General features: G+C 33.1%; 1 pseudogene; it reads left to right on the top strand.

Moving 5' to 3' along the window:
- Positions 1 to 3,451: 3,451 nt before the first annotated feature.
- On the top strand, positions 3,452 to 3,570 carry LOC111740448 (annotated as a pseudogene).
- The last annotated feature ends 14,238 nt before the right edge of the window (positions 3,571 to 17,808 follow it).

The following is a 17,808-nucleotide window of genomic DNA, read 5'->3' as shown; positions in this document are numbered from 1 at the left end:
GTGTTTATTTCTCCTTCATATCTAAAGGAGAGCTTAGCTGAATACATTATTCTTGCTGGTAGTTCCTTTCAATTAATAGTTTAAATATTTGATTCCACTCCTTTCTGGCTTGTAAGGTTTGTGCTAAGACGTCCAAAGATGATCTAATGGATTTTCCTCTATACGTTACCGTATTCTTTTCCCTGGCTGCCATGAGAATTCTCTTTGCCATTGATTTTTGAATATTTTAATACAATGTGCCTTGGAGAAGGCATTTTGAGTTGACATAATTAGATGTTCTGTTGACTTCTTGAATTCCAAAGCCCAGCTCATTTCTTATATTTGGGAAATTCTCGTCAACTATTTGTGTGAAAATACTTTCTAATCCCTGCTCCTTTTCCTCCCCTTCAGAAATGCTCATTTTTATGTTTCCTCTCTTGATGGTATCAGCTAGTTCTTGAATTTTTCTTTCATTATTTTTCATTCTTCGGTTTCTCTCTTCTTCCTTCTGATTTATTTCTAGATTTCTGTTTTCGATATCACTCATCCTTTCCTCCATTTGGTCGACTCTATTTCCCAAGCTTGCTATTTCACATTTCCACTCTTGCCATGTTTTGTTTTGTTTTTATCTCCAGAAGATTTGTTCTGTTCTTTTTGAGAGTTTCAATCTTTTTACTAAAGAATTTATTCTGTTCATGTAGTTGTTTTTTTCAATTCCTGAAATTGTTGATATGACTCATTTCGGATCTCACTGAATTTTTTCAGAAGTACCATCCTGAATTCTCTGTCATTTAAGTTGCATATTTCTACATCTGTAAGTTTATTTTCTGGAGATTTTTTTTTTCTTTCCTTCTAAGAAGTGTTATCACCTTGTTTATTCATGGTGATTAATGGACTATTTCTCCACCTGGGCATTACTGGAAGTGTCTTCCGCTTTTTTTCCAGAAAGATTTGTTATAGGAAGGTCTCTTTTTAGCTTGTTGCAAAGAAGGCACTTGTCTTTTGTTTTACAATAGGTGGCATCTAAGCCTCTTGGATCCCTGCTTTATGTAAGGCCTTAATAATGCTTTTTTTTTTCCTTATAGATGTTTAATCACGCTCGCGACTCTCAGTCTCAGTCTCTGTTAGTGTTAGCAACAGTTTCAATAACGTTTGCTCAGATTCCCCTGGGCTCTGTGGTGTTCAGTGTCAGAGGATATGGGGGGAGGGGCCCTCTGGTTTGGAAGTTGAGGGCTGCAGCTCAGCCTTGGTTTTGCAACTGGGGCCGGTAAAATTCAATGTTGTTTCTCTATAGTCTTGCTTCTCTGCTTTCTGCCCTGAGAGCTGTTCAGGGAACTCATTGCACCTTCTCTCTTCTTCTCCTCCTACAAGGAGCTCCGACAGATGGGAGAGTCAGCTCCTTTATTTCTCCCAGTCTACAGCCCGACACCTGGGTAGCTTTTATGTGCAGATCCCACACTCAGACGTGCTTGTGTACAGTTTTGGTGTTTTTTTGTTGAGTTTTAGATGTTCAGCTTATTGTTGTTTCAAGGGGAGAGATGTGGGGACATCTCTCATTCCTCCATGTTTCTCCAAACTCTCTCATATCTCTTATTTTAAACGTCGTTCAATGTTAGTTTTTCCAAAAGGGAAAAATGTTATTTTAAAATTTTATTGATTTTGTTATGGTTGTATTTTATTTTTTTATTGACTTTTGCTCTTATTTTCACTTTTTCATTGCTTGTATATTCTTTTGGTTTAATTTGTTGTAATTTTCTTGCTTATTTACTTGTATATTTAGATCATGAAACTTTAGTCCCTTTTTTCAAAAATTTTATTTAAAGCTATTAAAATTCATTTACTTTGATTAGTTATATTCTGCAAGTTTTGATTATCTTTTTTTCCAAAATATTTTAAATTTCTTTTGTGATTTTTCTCTGACTCATGAGTTATAAAAAGTGTATTTCTCAATTTCTAAGTATTTGTTTTTCTTCAAAAGACCTTATTATTCATTTTTAGCTTAATATTAGTGCATTCAGACTATATATTCTGCATAATTTTATCCTTTTTTCATTTGTTAAAAATTACTTCGTGGACCCCAGTGATTGATTTTGGCAAAGTTTCTATGTGAACTTGAAAGGATCTCTATTTTGGGTTTTTTTGAGTGTTGTATATATGACAATAATGTTGATGCTGTAAGTTTCATTGTTCGAATCTCTTGCATTCATACGGATTTTTATTTTGGACTACTTGTTCTCTCAGTTACAGATCTTGTGAAAATCTCCACTACACCCATGTATTTGTCTAGTTCTCTTTTTAGTATTATCAGTTTTGCTCTATATGTTTTAATGCTATATTATTAGATGCAAATGTAGAATTTCGTATATTCTGTTTGAACTGAGTCGTTTATCATTATAAAATGACTCTATATCTAATAATACTTATTGTCTTAAGTCTACTTTGCTGGATATTAATATAACTATATCGACTTTTTTTTTTTCCATTTGGGTAGATAAAATCTCATCCTTTTATACTTTCGATATTTTTTGAAGAAAAATTTAGTTGAGTTTTGTTTTGGTTTCTAAATTTTAAATGTCTGGAAATTATTGTTTAGACATTAGTCAAATACTGCTCCTTAAAAAATTTGAAAATAATCTTAATATCATGTGGTAATAAGCATTTATATTTTACTCACAATTTTTTAGATTTAGTGAGGTGAATTTCATTTAGACTCTGATGACTGAGTAGTTTTGCTTTGCATGTCACTTGTTCTCTTCTTAAGAGCAGAAGGCTAGCCACAACATATTCTACTCATATCAATGGCAGGTATATAAGAGAACTTACCTAACCCCACAAATAAATTTAAAGCCTCTCCTTGTAGTACCTGTGCTAATATTTCATTATCTAAAATATGACACATGGCTGAGACCTAAGTCAAGCTGGAGAAAGTCAAGTAGAGAAAGTCAAGCTGTGGAATAAGAGAGAGGTATAGATGCATCCATGATATGTGACATAAGAATCTTAAAAACATGCTCATGCAGCTTACTTATGGCCTCCAGCTTTACACAGATAAGGCTTGATCTCTGTCGTACCACTTCCATCATGACAGATTGCTGCTTAACCTGCTTGACCATATGTCTTTGTGGATCTGACAGAATTCACGTCATTATGGGCAATCGATGTCCATTATCTGGTATGAGGTCTCTGTTGAAGCCCAGTAGCATACCTAGAGCTATTTTTCAAGGTTATTTAAATATATACTATAGCTAAAATAACTTTTCTCTAGAACTCTGGGGTCTGTGCCATGATATTGTTTTACTTGGGATTAAATATCTCAATCTGTTGCAGGTCATTGGACCCTTAAAATCTTCATTAATTTGTTGAGTCTTTGCAGAGTTGGAATTAAGATGCAGCAAGTATGGACTCATCACAGGGGAAAGTTTAAGGGAGCACCAAAAAAAAAAAGCAGAATTAAAGATAAATAATATTTTAGGTCTATGGCCATACCACCCTGAACAAGCCCGATCCCATCTGATCTTGGAAGCTAAGCATGGTCAGACCTAGTTAGTACTTGGGTGGGAGACCACCTAGGAAGACCAGGTGCTGTAGGCGTAAAAATTTTTAAAAATAAATAAATAAGGGATTGTAAGCTGACAAGGTCCTTGCGATCTGCGAGGTCAACTAAGGGTTGCCTCGCCTAAAAAAAAATAATAATAATAAAATAATATTTTAGTAGCAATGTTTTTAAAACTCACATTATCCAAAAATTCCATGATGAGCAAATTATCAAATGCTTAAATAAAGGCAGGCTCAATATTTATTTTTTCTTTGTCTTAAGTGCTAATAACTCTTGGTACAGCGCAGTTGCTAATCCTATGTGTATGTATCTTAAGAGAGGCTTCTAAGTACTTGCTCTTTCTCTCTCATCCAGACAAATAAGAAATATTCATTATAGTGGTAATGTAATATTATGAGGAATATTCAGAAGGCCAATAATCTTTCAAACTATATCATGCTGAATAATAGAAGACTTAACAATACCATAAGTATATACTATTTTCTATTCCTGGCAAATGTCAACAGTTTTCAATCAACCTTTCTGAACTAAATGAAAACGTGTTACAGATCAATGGCCACATAATATATACCCGAGGATTGTTAATCTTCTTTATCAAAGATACAACCTGTACTGCAGGTGTAAGTGGGGCTACTAATGGATTGGGTTTGTGGTATTCTGCTGACATCTTCCAAAATATGTCAACTTTTCAAGGGACAGGGTCACTAATTCCTATCATTTCTACCATGATACAATATTGTTTTTTATCTACTATTTTGAAGTGTGTAAAGGGGTAAGTTTCAGATATTTCTACTTGATTTCTCTTATGATGGTAATTCTTACCTCACAGACCAAAGAACCAATGTTAAGGAATGTGTCAATTACCAAGTATAAGCTTTCCAATTATATATTTGGCGTTGAGGAAATGACTATTGTGTGGATCTGTGGACGCAGTGGTCTTACTGTAAGCCTTATCTGGGACTGAACTCCATTTTTTAGCTTCTATACACTATAACTGTAACATCAGCGTCATTATTATGCTTTAGATGCCTGGGCACCAATTTGAATCCTGAATCAGATAATCCTAGAAATGTTAGGGCCTTTGGTCCCTTTGAGAAAGAACTGGGGGAATTGTTATCATATACTCTTACCAATATGTTGTAGAGACCAACCTCCTGGGGGTTGGCCTCTCCTTCAGTTACTGGGTTCCAGATCTGAATACTGACTCAGGTACAGAAACTGGGTGAGGAATGGTGATTTCTGTTTTTAGCCTCCCGACCATATATCCTTGTTATTTCTGTTTGTATAGGTTGAGCTATATCCTTGTTCGCTTCCTATCCTTCTTGCCTTTGGAGATACCATCTCTAAACCATCTCTGTCTCTAAACCATCTCTGTCTCTCTCTAAGTATCAAGACCTTCTGGCTTCCATTCTAGACTAGCCACTTACTGTGATGATTTTTCCTGTCTTGCTTCTGGCAGTTAATCACCATTACCCATGTTTTATTGTTTGGGGATAATGTCATCCCTGTTGCTGTCAGTGAGCTCAATTCTATAATACCGTCATCTACTACCAGCTTTGTCCTACAGAAAATGGCCATATTAAACCTTTTCAACCTTACTAGTTTTTCCCTTAGCTTGCATCATTATTGCATTGGTAGATGTAGTAACCCTCCAGGACCACCTAAAGAACACAGTTATATTGTGAGATTTTTCAATCTTACATAATATATTTACACTAGTAGGCCCACCTCTCTCATCTCTTTGACCCATTTTTTCACCATTTGCCACTACAGTTCCAGCATTTTAACTCCACCTACTGTAGACCATTGCTTTCTCCAAGCTTGGAGTGTGTTTCACACTGTCCCCCGAGGTTTTTAATATGGTATTAAATCCTATATCAAAATAGAGCTATCTTATGTCAAATAATCTTCCATGATTCAACCTTATGTTATATCCTCTTTGATCCAGCAACCTATGTACTCTCCTACCTACTCATCCATTTCTTGCATATGTTGCCAAGATCCTATAAATTCTAAAAGTCCCTATTCTCTTTCAGTTAACTAAGAAGTTCCCTTACAGAGTTATGCTGTTACCTGTCTAATAGCCAGAAGGAGACGTGGAGATACGTCCTAATGAGCTGCATATATTGTCATGCAAGGCAGAGGACTCTGCATAATGTTAGGGCAAGGAGAGAAGGCTAGTCTTTGACAAGGAAGATGGGCAATTTCTTCAGGCCCAGAAATTCAGGGATATATGGAAATTCAAGATTTTCTAGTGTATTAGTTCTGATGTCCCCATTCAATGTCTCAGGTTGACAACCTTCCCAATCAGGTCTCTGATTTGGGCATATCAAGCTTTCTGAGGCTGGGAATCCAACCTCTTTTGGAATTCTGCTTTTTTAAAAATTCTTTTAAGTAAATATTTGATCGATTCTTTTTTCTTTCCTATGGCAGCAAGAAATAAGAGGCTCATTATATGTAGTAAAGGTGGTTCTGGCTTTCATAATTAGCTTTAAATATCATTAGACTTTTAATTATCTTTCTCCATTGAATCAATAACCCCAGAAATACCATCCATACCATCAGTCATATGATTACTAGTTCTTGTGTACACTCAAGAACCATTACCACATGCTAGGATCTATCTGTGTTTCACATACTACCAGTAATGGGGTTCTCATTGTCGGATGGCCAGTGAGTGATCCAGCTGCAAGTATCTATCTATGGTCTCCTTCCTCAAACCATTCTTGGCACCAATACGCATAGGTTAGGTTCCCCATAAAAAAAGACTCTGAAAGGAAGCTATGCATGCAAGAATCTTATTAGGATGTGACACCTATGATCAACAGCTTTAGAGAAGATGCTAAATTGAACAATGAGAGAAGTTTAACAGTGATAAAAAGACATCAGCCAATTCTACAGGGAGCTGTGAAGTTAGGATGGCCCTGCAGACTTGTCTTGATTTAGGGTAGGAGAATTCTGACCTATGTATCCTCAGTTGTACAGTCACTAGATACAGGCCGTCTCAGTGTATAACATATAATCTTGAATGAGGTGCTTCCTATAAGCTGAAAGCAATTTCTAAAACAGTCAGCAACCAATAATCTCATCAACTATGGAAATTAGTGCTTTGGTCCTGAAGAAATGGAACCCGGGAGATGAACCACAGCATCCCTTACCTTAAATGTATATTTTCCCAATGTTCAATTTAGTGATTACTCTAAAAATTAAAACATAGTTTTGCCTACTAATGTGTATTTTATATTAATATCTTTACCACTTCTCAGACAATGCAAGGACTTTGAAATACTTTAGCATCATTTATTACCTCCTGCATTTTTTTTTTGGTATTATTTCTATGTATTTTACTTTTAAATATATTTTAAGCTCCAAGAGACATTTGCATTATTGTTTTAGACAAGTCAACATACTTTTATATTTACACAGACACTTTTGGTGATGTTTTTACTCTCTGAACGCATGACTATTTTTCTATATGTGTTCAATTTTCTTCTGTTTGAAAAAAAAATTAGTATTAAAGTTCTGAAGATACAGTCTCTTACTTTCTGTATAAGTTTCTGTGAAAATACTTTATCTCACCTTCTATTTTTAATCTATATTTTTGAGGTATAAATTATTATTAAAAAGGACAGGTTTCGAAAATTGATTTTTTTTCATTTTTATTTTTCAATTAGAGATGACAATCAATATTATGTTATATTAGGTTTAGATGTGCAGCATTGTAGTTAAACATTTATATAATTTACAAAGTGATCCCCCCATTAGTCCAATAACCTCCTGGCATCAAGTACAGTCATTACCATATTATTGACTATATTTTCTATGCTATATTTCACATCCTCATGACTATCCTGTAACTAGCAATTGGTACTTCTTAATCCCTTCACCTTTTTCACCCAGTCCCCCAAATCTCCTCCCATCTAACAATCACTGTTTTTTTCTTTATGTCTATGAGTCTGTTTCTGTTTCATTTGTTAGTTTATTTTGTTCTTCAGATTCCACATGTAAGTAAAATCATATAGTATTTTTTTTTCTGACATATTTCACTCAGCATAATATCCTGTAGGTCCATCCATGTTGTTGCAAAAAGTAAGATTTCATTTTTTATGGTTGAGTAATATTCCATTATCTATATGTACCACTTTTTTATTGAATAATTTATTGGCGTACACTTAGGTTACTTCCATATCTTGGCTAGAGTAATGCTATAGTGAATATAAGGGTGCATGTATCTGTTTGAATTTGTTTCTTTATTTTTTTCCGGATAAATATCCAGAAGTGGAATTGTTAGGTCAGTGTGATAACTGGCTCCTTCTTTATCTCTTGTTACAGACTTTGTTTTAAATTCTATTTTGTATGGTATTCGTACCTTTACTCCAGCTTTTTTGTTTGTTTCCATTTTTATGAAATATCTCTTTTATTGTTTTACTTTCAATCTGTGTGTGTCTTTCGATCTGAAGTAAATCTCTTGTAGATAGCATATGTAAGAATCTTATTTCCATTCAGCCACCCTATTTTTTGATTGGAGAATTTAATCCATTGACATTTAAGGTAATTGTTGATAGGTATGTAATTACTATTTTACCATTCATATTTTTTCCTCCTCCTGCTTCTCCATCTCCTCCTCCGCCCTCTCCTCCTCCTCCTTCCTCTCCTCCTTCTCTTCCACCCTTTAACAATTCTTGAAATACTGGTTTAGTATTAAAGCACTCCTTTAACTTTACTTTTTTTTTTTTGTCTGGGAAGGTCTTTATTTGTTCTACAATTCTAAATGATAGCTTTGCTGGGTAGAGTCATCTTGTTTATAGGTCCTTACTTTTTGTCACTTTGAATGAATATTTCCTATTAATCTCTTCTACCCTTATGGCTCTGTCAAAAGCTAGCCACCAGGTGTGTCAGCCATAAGGCCTCCTGGAAGGAAACACATTGCAGCCAAGTTCAGCCACAACCTGTGCCCTGCCCGGGGCCAACCGGCATGAGCTATCGAGCAATTCACAGATAGCTACCACTTGTGCTGGGCTTGGAGGCTGCTGCTAGTGACCAGATGTCACTAGTGACAGGATTAGGGATGCTCAGCAAGAAGTATATGGCACGCTGAGGCCAAAGCTGCTTGTTTGGGTTTTGTGAACTTTTGAAAGATTTTAGGAAAGTCTGCAGGGTGAGCCAAGAAAGGTTGTTTGTATGGAAAGGCCACTGGACGAGCCCACAAATTGGATGGAGCGAGGTTTCAGAGAATCACTAGAGCAGGGAAAACAGTTAGCCAGGTCGATGGAGATTTAGACATGGTAGCTGTCTGAGTCTGCAAGCTCGGATGAGAGGGCTCAACAAAGAAACAATGAATTATGCCAACACTTCTGACTGGGAGAAAGCTGCCCCTTCAACTCTCACTCTGAAGCCAGACAATTTAGTTCCTCCCCATATGTCTCTGGTGAATTTTAAGCTCCTACTCCAGCATTTGAGCTTAGAGTGAGTCCATCAGTGAGTAAGTCTGTGTGTGGGCCCTTTAAGAGGAACACCTGAGAATGTAGTAGTCGTCCATCTCATTCCAGTCAATCTCCTCTGGTTTTCACAGCCGGAAGTCAGGGGGACTTCTCTTCCTCCCACTGGAACACTCAGCTGGGGAGCCTCTCACTCCTACATGTAGACTTCTGCAGCTGAGATAGCCTTCCTGATTTTTAACTGCCACATTCAGGTGTGGGACCAGCTTGTTCCAGGCCTCTGCCCCTCCTCCCAGTCTTGAGGTGGCTTCTTTTGTATGTCCTTAGATATAGGACATTTGTTCAGCTAGACTTCAGGCAATTCTCAATGTTGGTTTTTCTGTAGTATAGTTGTAATTTTGACGTGATCATGAGACAAGGCAAATATAGCATTTACTTACTCTGCCATCTTGACTAGAAATCCTCTTTATTTTCTTAATGTCTTTTGAAGAACATTAGGTTTAATTTTAAAGTCTGATTTATTATGCTGCCTAAGTAATCCTGCTTATCCAAAGCTCACAAAGATCTCTCATATTTTTTTAGGAGTTTACTATATTTAGTTTTTAGGTTTATATTTGTGATCTAGAAAAAAATCACAGAATATTCAAGTTATTAAAACTAAGCTTAAAAAGAATATAACCAATATTTTCAAGAAAATAAATTAAAATAAAATTACATTAGAGATATGAAATCTCTAGCAAACGAATCAAATGAAAACTCTAAAACTAAAGATACGATAATCGATATTAAGAAGTAAATATTATGTACATAGTAGAATGTACATAACGGAGGAAAGTATTAGTGCAATTGAAGGGAAATGCCAGCTTTTGTGACTCCTTGCAGCTGCAGGGTTGCCAAATATAACAAATAAAAATACAGGACACACAGCAAAATTTGAATGTTATATAAATGATGAATAATTTGTAGAAAAAAATTATTTAGAAAATTACTTATCTTTAATTTGAGATTCAAATTCAACTGGACATTCCTCATTTTATCTTGCACTCCTAATGTGCTGTACTTTTCATTATATGAATCGACAACATTCTTACATCTTGAAAAACAAGTTTGTGTATGCTTTAAAATATATTCACTGTCTAACTTATTTACTTTGAAACATGTTTTCTTGTTTGTTAAAATATATGAAAGTTGTGTCTAACAAAAAATTTTGTATGACTAGTTTAAGGTACCGATTGGTTTGGTTTCTTTTTTCTGGAATTATGTTTTCCCATTGTTACTAAAGCATTTGCTTTACCTCGTGATTTTTCTTTTCTCCTATCATTTCTGACACTAGCTTAAAAATAAATACACTCAAATAAATTAACATCGACCCTGTTATCCTCTCCTAATATACAATTCGCTAATTTTACAACTACTTTAAGCTAGTCAATTTTTTGTTGTTTGTTCTGATTTTACAGTGTATATATAAATATCAGTGGCTTGTGCATTAATTTATTTGATAAAATATGATTTCTAAAAATTTATTTGTCAGTTGTCTTATTTGCAAATTTGTGCAACTACCTATCCACCATAAAGATTCATTTGTCTTCTGAACCAGTCTGATTGCTGGTTCAAACTTCAGGGGATCAAAGTAAAGAGATTATTTATGTAATGGATACTCGTTTCGATACACACACACACACACGTGTGTGTGTGTGTGTGTGTGTATCATTTGTAAACTTATAAAAATTAAGTTTCTAATACCTATGTGCCATAAATTCCTTCGAATTACTTCTAACTCTGTCAAAAGCTAGCCACCAGGTGTGTCAGCCATAAGGCCTCTTTTAATTTTTATCTTCCTTTTGCAAGAACCTCTACCTCATTTAAAATATATGTTTATATTTTAGTGAATTGCAAATACTCCTTTATTTTTTGTAATGTTTAGTGGAGCACAAATATAAAAAAAAAATTGCTAATTTCAAAATTTGACTGTAAAATATCACACAGGTTCCAAAAGAACATACTTCAAATTTAACTCCTCATTCCCCAAGTGATAGTTACATATCTAGGAAAACATTTAAATAACATTTGTTAAAAATATTCTCAGCACTAGTGATTGGCATCCTATTCTGACATGATATATATTTATGACAACTATGGTCTATTTATAGCTGTTCTAATGCATAATAACCAGCATGCATTGGAGTAGTCTGATAGCATTGAATACCTGTGGTCTTCCTAAATTGAAGCATTTATTAAGTAGATGTTTAGACTCATAAAATTCATGTGAAAAAAATATATTGTTCTCTAAAAACATCTATTTCTAAAGTGTTTCTTTGCACAAACTATAAACTTCTAAAACCATTAAGCAAATGTAAGGTCAGTACTTATATAATTATATTTGCATGTTATTTGCTGGGCTTTAATTCGAGAACTATAAATTACCAAGGCAAGTAACATTCCCAATAGCTCCTTGCAGAAATATTTGAATGGAGACATTTTCCAAATCGGAGTTTAGTAAACAAAGGGGGAACATCTATGGGTTGTATTCACTTTCCTAAAGAAAAAGCCAATTCATTTATCAAATAATGTACCCTTGTAGGTGCTATTCAGATAACAAATTTTTAGACCAATGCTATAAGTACTTTTGTAATATAATATAAAAATAAATTATTTATTGTTCCCAAAACAAATCCCAGATGTATTTTAGATTTTTGACAAAAAAAATAGTTTAAAAGAACTATGGTAAAAATAAATATATATGTATCTATATATCAAATAGATATAAATAGATAGATACACATTAATGTATATTAGTATGTATACTAATTTTTCTATGTTCATCTCTTGCTTATCCTGAATATTCATGAGTCGAAGTGTAGAATATATATTTCATTTCTAGATGTGTGATATTAAAGGTTTTCCCACATTTTGTGTATGTGGGTTATACACAGAAAGTTTTTGGTATATTAGCACAATAGAAGATACTGAAATCCATTATTTTTCTGGTGCAATTGGCTTTTATACAAATTTTATAATCTTGCCACGTATTCCATGCATTATTGAATAATAAATTGTAAATAAAACACTCCTTGTTTCAAATTATTTAATTGCTGCTTACATAAACTGCTTATTTTTAACTAAAAGCACATGTTCATGTTAAAAGTGCAAAAATATAAAAATATATAGAATGATAAATCTTATATCCCCTGACAATGATAACTCCATTCTACAAACTCTTAAGACATTTTGTGTGTGTATATCTTTCAAGATATTGTTAGCCAACATACAAACTATATACACAGATATATAGATAGATAATAGATTTATATACATGTATACAGACATACACTCTATAATAAATGGTATATTGATCTCTGGGAACATATATGAGTATATCTGTAAAGTAAATTCCTAGATGTGGAATAATACTCCAAAGAACACTTTTAAATTCTGATTAATTTAAATTCTGATAAATATTGTCAATTTGCCCAGCCCTACAACCTAAAATCACCAATTTGCTTCCCTCCTCCCCAATAATATCAAAATATTAGTTTCTCGTACTCTATTCAAGAGTGGACATTATAAAATATTTAAATTATTACTACTTAGGTGGTTAAAATATGTTACCTCGTTGGTACTATTTAAACAGTTTCATGCTTTCCAGTTCATACAACACTTCTAATACTAAAATAAATTTCAGATTGAACAATGATGTAAACATGGAAGGAAGATATTTTAGTCTTAAAAGTTTTGGTCTTTCCTTAAAATAACTAATAATCTGGAAATCATATGAAGAAAAAGCTTCAAATGTACCTTATTCATATTTAAAATCTGATAAATATTTAGGCATATTTCTGAAATGTTCATGTTTTTTATTTGTTAGTCTACTCAAGGAAGAGTATCAAACTCTTTTAATTACCAGGGGTGATTTTAAAATCTGGAAGAAGTGTTAGTATGACAATTTATTCTTCTTTTCTGAATAGCTTCTACGACATATTAATATAAATTTATCAAGACCCCTAATGTATTATTAATTTTACTTAAAGCATATTAATTTATGGAACAATGATATTATAATATAGGGCCATTTCTATCCAAAAAAAATAGTATTTGTGCATTAATTCTGCTTTTAACTGTCTTAAAAGAGTTTTAAATGTCACATACCTAATTTGTTAAATTTGTTCCTCAGTATTTTGTTTTGGATGCTGATGTAAACTACATGTTTTCTCCCATCATTTTTTCAATTTATATATTGAAAATAAATTGAACTTCACATATGAATTTTGTAATCAGTAACCTTAGTGAATTACACTATTGATTTTTATTGCTGTGCAAAAATTGTTTTCAAGAATGCAATCATATAATCTACATAAAGGATTATTCTTATTTTTATAAGTGTTATTATCTTATTTCTTTTATTTATATAATTGCCTTATCTAGTAAACCCATTATAGCATACTGATTATAGTGGTGATGTGCATCTTTGTTTACTTTATAGGTAAAGTTTTGTTAATAAGAATTATTTTTTTCAAAAAATGCAAATCAAACCATAATGTACTAACACCTCACACCTGTTAGAATGATTATAATCAATAAGAGAAAATATAACTAACGTTGGCAAGGATGTGGAGATAAAGGAACCCATGTACACTGTTGAGAGAAATGTAAATTGATTCAGCCACTATGAAAAATTGTATGGAGGTTCGTCAAAACCTTAAAAATAGAATTATCATATGATTTAGTAATTTCACGTCTGGGTATGTATTCAAAGTAAATGGAAACAGGAATTCAAAGAGATATATGTACTTTCATATTTGTAGAAACATTATTCACAATAGCCAAGATGTGGAAATAACCTGTGTCTATGAATGATTGGATGAATAAATAAAGAAGATGCATTACATTTATACAATGGAATATTATTTAAGCATGAGAAAAAATGAAATCCTGCCATTTGTGGCAACATAGATGAAACTTGAGTTCATTATGCTAAGTGAGATAATTCAGAGAAAGACAGATACTGTATGATACCATTTCTATGTGGAATCTAAAAAAGCCAAACTTGTAAAAGAGTAGAATGGTAGAATGGTGGTTACCAGAAACCAAGGGGTGGGAGAATTGGGGACTTGTTATTTAAGAGTTTAAATGGGGACTAGTAGATAAATAATTCCTGGAGACCTAATGCACAACATAGTGAATATAATCAACAATACTGTATTGTAATCTTCAAAGTTGCTAAGAGGCTAGATTTTAATTGTTCCCACAACAAAAACAACAAAATAAATAATAATGTGATGATAAAAGTGTTAGCTAAAGCTAAGGTGGTAAAAGTATTTTAATATATAAATGTATCAAATCAACACACTACATCTTAAAAATCACACTATGCTATATAACAATTATATTTCAATTAAAAATGATGCTAGTTTTGTTTTAAGATATGCATAACTAGATATCTATAGCCATAGCTATATCTCTTAAGGAAATATCCAGATATGATATTCTTTCCTTATCTGCAAAGGATACATTTCCAGATACCCAGTTAATGCCTGAAACTGCGTGTAGTACCAATCCTACATATATTGTTTTTTTTTTCTATATATACATTTCTGTGATAAAATTTAACATATAAACTAAGCATAGTAAAAGAATAACAGTAATAACTTATAAAAAGAATAATTATAACAATATATTGTAACAAAAGTTATGTTAATGGATTTGAAGATATTATTAATTGAAATGAGGGTTACCTGAACATAAGCAGTGTGATACCAAGACAGTAGATCTGATAACACAAGCCTACTAAGTGACAAACAGGAGTGTAGCTTATACAGAGTGGTTTCGCTGGACAAAGAGGTGATTCAAGTCACAGGTGGGACACAGAGGGACAGTGTGAGATTTCATCACACTACTTAGAATGGCAGGCTATTTAAAACATGACTTTTTTATTTCCAAAATTTTTCATTTAATATTTTAAGACTGCAGTTGACTTAGGATAACTGAAACTATGGAAAACAAAACCAGGGATTGAGGATGACTAGTGTACTAACATTTTATAATGTGTTTTTTTTTAATCAAGAATTTATATTGTCAAATATTGTCCAGCATTTATTAAAATGATTGTATGTTTTTTTATTCCACTTTTTTATTAGTATGATAAATTACATTAAATATTTACCTATGACCAAAACTTTATTAGCTGACATTTATTTAGTGATGGCTTTACATCAATGTTTCTGACCGTAATTGTTCTGTGCTTTTCTTTCTCTCTGTGTGCTTTGTCAGGATTAGTATCAATATTATGTGAGTTTGAAAATAGGAGTTTGGAAGTTTTCCTCTGTGTTAGTTTACTAGGATTGCTGTAAAAAAATACAACAGTCCAGATGGATTAAACTAGAGAGATTTATTTCTCGCAGATCTGGAGGTTAGATGTCCAAGATCAAAGTGTCCATGAGTTTGATTTCTTCTGAGACCTCTATGCTTGGAGTGCAGATAGCTGCCATCTTGCTGTATCCTCATACGGTCTTTCTTCTCTGTAAAAGTACCCTTGGTGACACTCTGTTGCCCAGCTTTTCTTAAAACAAATATTTATTTACTTATTTATTTTTTAATTGAATAAATGATTTAAAATTTTCCCTCATCTACCTTCTCCTCCCACCTCATCCCTACTTTCTGGTAGCCACTAGTACATAGTCCATGTCCATGAGTCTCTGTTTGTTTGTCCTGTTAATTTCCTGCTTTTAGGATTATATAACACATATAAATGCATCATGTGATTTTCAACTTTTTCTGTCTGGCTTTTTTCACTTAGTATGAGTATTTCAAAGGGCATCCATGTTGTTGCAAATGGCAGTATTTCACCTCTTCTTATGGCTGAGTCATATTCCATTGTATATATGTACTACAACTTCTTTAGACACTCATCTATCATAGGACACTTCAGTTGCTTCCATGTCCTGGCCACTGTGAATACTGCTGCTATGAACATCGGTGTGCAAAACTCTTTTCAGATATGGGTTTTCAAGACTTTAGGGTAAATAACCAGTAGAGAGATTGCTGGATCATATAGTAGATTAATTCTTAGTTTTTTGAGGAAACTTCATACTGTTTTCCATAGTAGCTGTACCATCCCACCAGAAGTGTATGAGAGTTCTTATTTCTCCACATTCTCTCCAACATATGTCATTACTTGTCCTGTTGATTATAGCTATTCTGACAGGTGTGAGATGGTATCTCATAGTGGTTTTGATTTGTATTTCCCTAATAGCTAGTGAAATTGAGCATATTTTCATATATTTGTTGGCCATTTGTATGTCCTCTAGGGAGAAATGTCTGTTCAGGTCTTCTGCTCATTTTTTGATTGGATCGTTTGATTTTCTGTTGTTATTGAGTCGTATGAGTTCTTTGTATACTTTAAATATTAGGCCCTTATCGGAAGCGTTGCTTGCAAACATATTTTCCCATTTGAATGGTTGTCTCATTACCTTCTTGATGGTTTCTTCTGCTGAATAGAAGCTTTTTTAGTTTGACGTAGTCCCATTTATTTATTTTTGCTTTTACTTCCCTTGACTTTGAGGTCAAATTCATAAAATCCTCTTTAAGTCCAAAGTCCTTCAGTATACTTCCTGTTTTCTTCTATGCATTTTATTGTTTCAGGTCTTATATTCATGTCCTTAATCCTTTTTGAGTTACCTTTAGTGTGTGATGAAAGAAAACAGCCTAGTTTCATTCTTTTGCTGGTGGCTTTCCAGTTTTGCGAGCACTGTTTATTGAAGAGGCTTTTCTTTCTTGACTGTAAGTTTTTGGCTTTTTTGTAGAAAATTATTTGCCCATATAAACATGAGTTTACTTCTGGAATCTCAATTCTGCTCTACTGGTCAGTGTGTCTATTTTTTTCTGTCAATACCATGCCATTTTGTTTACTGTCACTTTGTAGTATAATTTGAAGTCAGGCAGAGTGATGCCTTCAGCCTCGTTCTTTTTTCTCAGGATGACTTTGACAATTCAGGTCTTTTGTACTTCCATACGAATCTGATGATTTTTTTTTTCATTTCTTTAAAAAACACCAAAGAGATTTTGATGGGGATTGCATTAACTCTGTATGATGCTTTAGGTAATGAGGTCATTATATGTTGATGATTCCAATCCAAGAACACAAAATATCTTTCCATTTTTTTGTATCTTATTCGATTTCTTTAATAGGGTCTTATAGTTTACATTATATATGTTTCATTACATTAATTCTTAATATGTTTTATTATATTATGTTTCATAATATTAATTCATATGTTTAATTATATTAATCCCTAATATTTTATTCTTTTTGTTGCAATTGCAAAATAAATTCTTTTTTTCCACATCTTTTTCTGACACTTTGTTATTAGCGTTTAGGGATGCTATTGATTTTGAACGTTGATTTTGTATCCACAAACATTACTGTATTTGCTTATTGTTTCTAGTAGTGTTCTTGTGGAGTCCTTAGGGTTTTCTATATAGAGAATCATGCTATCCACAAATTGTGACAGTTTGACTTCTTCATTTCCTATTTGAATGCCTTTTATATCTTTCTCTTGCCTGATTGCACTCGCTAAGACCTCCAATGTTATATTGAATAACAGTGGAGATAGTGGACAACCTTGTTTAGTTCATAATTTTACAGGGAATGTTTTTAGTTTTTTACCATTAAGTATAATGTTGGCTGAGGGTTTGCCATAGATGGCCTTTATTATGTTAAGGTACTTTCCTACTTTACTGATGTTGTTAAGATCATAAAAGGATGCCGTATCTTGTCAAAGGCTTTTTCTGCATCTATTGATATGATCATATGATTCTTAGTTTTTCATTTGTTTATAA

The sequence above is a fragment of the Pteropus vampyrus genome, unplaced genomic scaffold (genome assembly GCF_000151845.1).
Source record: "Pteropus vampyrus isolate Shadow unplaced genomic scaffold, Pvam_2.0 Scaffold63, whole genome shotgun sequence".
Lineage (NCBI taxonomy): Eukaryota > Metazoa > Chordata > Mammalia > Chiroptera > Pteropodidae > Pteropus > Pteropus vampyrus.
Note: the sequence above shows the minus strand (reverse complement) of the source record. Positions and strands in the feature narration are given on the sequence as shown.